Source organism: Dermacentor albipictus, chromosome 8, assembly GCF_038994185.2.
Source record: "Dermacentor albipictus isolate Rhodes 1998 colony chromosome 8, USDA_Dalb.pri_finalv2, whole genome shotgun sequence".
NCBI classification, from domain to species: Eukaryota; Metazoa; Arthropoda; class Arachnida; order Ixodida; family Ixodidae; genus Dermacentor; species Dermacentor albipictus.
In genome coordinates, this window is record NC_091828.1 from 70,986,972 (window position 1) to 70,992,971 (window position 6,000).

Sequence of the window (6,000 nt, forward strand, 5' to 3'; positions counted from 1 at the left end):
CGGGTAAGCTGTTCTAGGTGGTCGTCGCTCAGGATCCGGATCATAGCATTTGTGAGCTGATCTGGTCCTGGAGCAGTATTTCTCTTCGCAGCTTGCGCTGCCGCGAAGAGTTCTGCCTTAGTTATCGGAGCGTCTAGCACCGCCTTTTCTTGCCCTTGGTATGGCAAGGTGCATGGGGGTGTGATTACTGCTCCTACGTATTTCTCTTTAAGCTTAGTGAGGAGGGCCTGATCTGTTCCTGAAAATTCTCCGGCAAGTTTTTGAAGAGTGCGGTTATTGGCCGTTTTTGTTTTTCCTGGTTCCATTAAGCTGCGAAGTATCGCCCATGTCTTGGAGGTGTGTAACGTTTCGCGAAGTGAGTCGCAAAAGCTCGCCCAACTCGCTGTCTCTAACTGCTGTGCGTAAGCGTTTGCCCGCTCTGATATTTCAGCAATTCTGTGGCGCAGTTTGCGATTAAGTCGCTGTTTTTTCCATCGTTTAGTTAGCCCCCTTCTGGCTTCCCACATATGTAGCAGATGGTTGTCAACTACCGGCGTTTCCGCTGTGAGCGCTAGCCGCTTAGATGTTGCTTTATGAGCGTCTCGAATGTGTTTTGCCCAATCTTCAGCGTTCTCAGGTGATATCTCCGGCATGGGGATTTTGCGATAATTTACCCAGTTCGTGATTACCACCTGGCCACAGGGTCGCCGAATTTTCGGGGAGCCTACCGACACACTGATAATGAAATGGTCACTGCCTAGATTCTCTCCTAGATTGGTCCAGAATACCTCGTTGACATTATTTGTGAATGTGAGATCTGGAAATGTGTCTGCACTGACGCTGTTACCTAATCTTGTCGGGTTTTGAGGGAGAATTATGAGTTGGAGATCATATGCTTCGGTCGCTCGCTCGAGCTCTCGGCCTTTGGGGGTTTCTGTTCGGTAACCCCAGCTGGTGTGAGGAGCATTGAAGTCCCCAAGAAGCAGTAGTCTATCCTGGGTGCCGGAGTGACACATGACGTACCGAATGATGGCCTCGAAATCGGCCCTCTTTTCTTTAGGGGGGCTATACACGTTCGTGATTATTGTTTTTGCCTTGCTACGCTTCTGCGGTAGTATTGTTACAATTTGATGATTGATGCTGCTAGTCGCCAGATAATCTATACTGATTGCTATGTCCTTGAGCACCATCGTCGCGACCTTAGGGTAGTCTGGGTGGGTTATCGTGTAGTAGCCAGTCAATCTGACTGGCTTGTTACCGATCTCTTGCAAACAAATAACATCAGGTTTGACTGGCACCGTGTTAATGTATTGTTGTAGAGCTGCCGCCCGTTTGTGGAAGGTGCGACAGTTCCATTGCCAAATTTCGAGATATTCGTGATGTACTCGCGTTCTACTCGCCATGAATAGTGCTTTCGCTGTCCGAGGTCGATATGGGTCGCGGACGGCGGTTAGATTGAGCGCTGGGGCTAATGCTGGCTCGCTTACGAGCCGCGCTCTTTGCACTGGCCACAGATTCATCGACGTAAGTTTTTAGGCTTTGAAATTCTGCGTACATCTGCTGCTGAAAATTTTGCATAGTTTGTAATTGATGCACAACTTGTTGGAGTGTAACTTCCACAGAATTCGGCGTCGTTATAACCTCGAGAGGCATGCCTGCTGCTTTAGTATGTGTTGTTTTGTTCGTTTCGGTACAGCGACTAGCTTTGAGGGAGGCCAACTCTCGCTTAATTTCTGCCAAGGTCTCGCGGAGGAGCTTGTTCTCGTTAACGATCTTCCGATATTCGGGATTTTCTGTTATAGGAGCAGTAGGAGAAACGACTCGTGCCCAGCTTACCGTGTTATCTTGTGGTACTTGCTTGGTCACAGTGCCGAAAGCCCCCGATTTAGGTGGTTTTGGTGATTGGTAATGCGGTGGGTTTTTGGGATTGGAGTTCTTTCGGGTCAGCGATCTTGACCTGGATCGACGGCGAGTCTCTGATACCTCCGGCGAGGAATCGGATGCGGATTCTCCATCATCGGAACTGAACCAACGTAGGCGTTGAGGTGGCTTCGTTGAGCTGTCCTTCCGGGTAGTCCGTTGAACGCCAGTCCTCGGCGTTCTTTTGCTTTGGGGTTTGAGACGCTTTTTACAACTTCGGTCTCCTGTCATGTGACCCTCCCCACAGGCTGCACACTTGGGAGCACACTCATGTCCGGCTACAGGGTCCCGTTGTCCACATATACGGCACACTGGAATGTCCGGCTGGGGACAGACGTCCGATCGGTGACCAATTTGGTGACACACTTTGCACACCTGAGTGGTAATCTTATAGGGATAGCAAGCAAGTTCTCCGCCGTTGTAGTAGACGTACCGCGGCGTAATACCTCCAAAAAAGGTGATAACGTCCGTTTTAGTGTTACGGAACATGCGCGCTTGGAGAATCTCAACCCCTTGCGTGCGTATGCGTAGATTCGCTTTTAGCATTTCAGGTGTCGTGTGCGGGTCCAAGCCGTGAATGACACCCTTGGTTGTCCCGTCACTTGTCGCTACGTAGGCGTTGACCGAGTGAGGCCGGCCGTTGATGTTGAGCATTTCAATACGTCTAACGTAGTCCGCCACTGTCTGGTGTGGCGTGGACACGATAAAGATGTTGGAGCCCGGCTTGATTCTGAGCAGAAAGTGCTCACCTGATATTTTCCCGTTGCATGCAGCAATCACGGCATCCGCCAGTAGTGGACTAGTCAGGTTCTTGACCGGTAGCCCTTGATGCGGTCGCACCACTATCTTAAAATCATCCTTTGGCAGGGGGGGTAACCGCCTGTATGCTGGTTTGTGTTTAGATTTACCAGTTGCTTGACCAGTGGAAACTTGCTGATTCTTCAAGGTCCCCGAATATTCCAGTGCTCTGATCTTCTTCTCTTTCGCATCCTTCTTTTTCTGCCGAAGCGTGAGGACCGTCTGCCAATCCCCATCTGTTTGACTTTGGCTCTCTGTCCCGGCGTTCTGGTCGCTGGGTCCTTTTGGTGTCGTGAGGTTGTGAGCAGCAGAGTCTTGAAAATCCATGCTGTCAAGGTCCTGGCGGCGCGTGTCCGTCACCCGCGAGGGTCCAGGACGCGCAGGTGCGTCAGGCGGTTGATTTGCAAGAGCCATCGAGCGGTCGGTGGGAAACGGCAAGAAAGCCGCTTCCCATATGGCTTCCGGCGAAAGCGGCCCGGCCGAGGGTGGTCGGTGAAGATGGCGTCGTCCTCTTGGTTGGGGAGCGCGCCGACGACACGTCCGTTCCCTTCCAAGGCGAAACTCTCTGGGGTCAGCTGGGATCGGTCGATGCCGCTGGCCTTCACGGACACATTGGTGCAAGCAAAACTTACGTTCGAGGTAAATAGCACTGCGTAATTAGCTAGAAATCACGGAGCCGATCTCTGGCTAGGAACGAGCGCTTCTTCTTCGTCGTCTTCCTCTAGTTCATTAGAACCACTCGTGCCTGCCGAAGCGAAAGCAAGGAGCATTTAGGGCCTTTAACTGTGTACACTACGCCGTGGTGCAAACCTTATGTCTTAGAGGCTGCAGAGCCACTTGGAACTGAAAATTTCTTTAAAAATCTAAAATTGTGGTTTCTCCAATCTATTTGCCAACCAAATATGCTAGTGGGGGTAGAGTCGCATTTAATACAATGAACTGAGAGCTTCTGAGTAGAAAACTTGTTCATAAATTGGCAGATGTGAACATATATTGTTAAGCAAAACCCCCTTAGTTTCAAGGCTTCTGTAGCCATAATTCTTCTGGACTTAAGATAGAGTGCACAGTGAGGCGATGTAGTAATCTTCCTCGACACATAGGTACTTGTTTTGAGATGAAGATTCTGTGAAGTGCAACAATTTTTCATGGTTTAGCGCATGTTAACCACATCAGTAGGAAAAAAGCTTTGGTTGCTAGTTGGTTCATTGTGCAAGTATATGCACTGTCGCATGCAAAATCCATGTGCGTGGAAGGGATATGTCAAACAGGATAGCGCCATCCTGAATGTATGTTTTGCTTCTTTGTTCGTCTTTTTCGTTCACTTCCCTGCCGGTACTTAGCTTATGTCGCCTTTGACGCATCATATTCATCACATCTGGTTTTTGTTCACATCTGAAGCCATGCTCTGCTTTAGTGAGATTGCATATTCAATGAGTCACGATAACTGATCATGTAATTATGAAAGCTGCTCCTCAGACGTATATCATTCCTACCCTAATGGGAATGAAAAGCACCATATGTGACAGGAAATTTGATGCGCAAGATTTTAATGCCAATGTTCGGTGCAGTTTTATACTCATTCGCTACACGCTAGATAATATTGTAAATTTAATTTTATTTATTTGTGAGAAAAAGTGCAATGGATGAATCCCAACAGCACCAGGAAACTACTTTCGTGAGGAGGGCAATCAAATAAGAAATATAATATGCCTCTGTACCGGTTTGAGACCGGGCAGGATAATGCGGCAGAACCATGACAAGACACACTTAGAAACAATGGAGTGTAGCCGATACATAAATAACTTTATTGGAAATATAAGCGAAACTAGCTAGACCTGCAGCCTCACATGAGGATGTAAAACACATTTCTAAATGCACTGTACTCTCGGTCAGGAACATTCATACGTTGTACAGGGCATTATCAAATGAGCTGCTGTCTTAGAATCATCATCATCATCAGACTGATTACGCCCACCGCAGGGCAAAGGCCTCTCCCATACTTCTCCAACTACCCCGGTCATGTACTGATTGTGGCCATGTTGTCCCTGCAAACTTCTTAATCTCATCAGCCCACCTAACTTTCTGCCGCTTCCTGCTACGCTTCCCTTCCCTTGGAATCCAGTCCGTAACCCTTAATGACCATCGGTTATCTGCCCTCCTCATTACATGTCCTGCCCATGCCCATCTTTTCTTTATTTCAAGTAAGATATCATTACCTCGAGTTTGCTCCCTCACCCAATCTGCTCTTTTCTTAACCCTTAACGTTACACCTATCATTCTTCTTTCCATAGCTCGTTGCGTCGTCCTCAATTTAGGTAGAAACCTTTTCGTAAGCCTCCAGGTTTCTGCCCCGTACGTGAGTATTGGTAAGACACAGCTGTTATAAACTTTTCTCTTGAGGGATAATGGCAACCTGCGGTTCATGATCTGAGAATGCCTGCAAAACGCACCCCAGCCCATTCTTATTCTTCTGATTATTTCAGTCTCATGATCCGGATCCGCAGTCACTACCTGTTCTAAGTAGATACATTCCCTTACCACTTCCACTGCCCCGCTACCTGTTGTAAATTGCTGTTCTCTTCCGAGACTGTTAAACATTAGTTTTCTGCAGATTAATTTATAGACCCACTCTTCTGCTTTGCCTCTCCAGGTCAGTGACCATGCATTGCAATTGGTCCCCTGAGTTACTAAGAAAGGCAATATCATCAGCGAATCGCAAGTTACTAAGGTATTCTGCATTAACTCTTATCCCCAATTCTTCCCAATCCAGGTCTCTGAATATCTTCTGTAAACACGCTGTGAATAGCATTAGAGAGATCCTATCTCCCTGCCTGGCGACTTTCTTTATTTGGATTTTGTTGCTTCTTTTATGGAGGACTACGGTGGCTGTGGAGCCGCTAAAGATATCTTTCAGTATTTTTACATACGGCTCGTCTACACCCTGATTCCGCAATGCCTCCATGACTGCTCGGGTTTCGACTGAATGAAACGCTTTATCGTAATCAATGAAAGCTATATATTAGGGTTGGTTATATTCCGCACATTTCTCTATCACCTCATTGTTAGTGTGAATATGGTCTATTGTTGAGTAGCCTTTACGGAATCCTGCCTGGTCCTTTGCTTGACAGAAGTCTAAGGTGTTCCTGATTCTATTTGCGATTACCTTAGTAAATAGTTTGTAGGCAACAGACAGTAAGTTGATCGGTCTATAATTTTTCAAGTCTTTGGCGTCCCCTTTCTTATGGATTAGGATTATGTTAGCATTTTTCCAAGATTCCGGTACGCTCGACGTTATGAAGCATT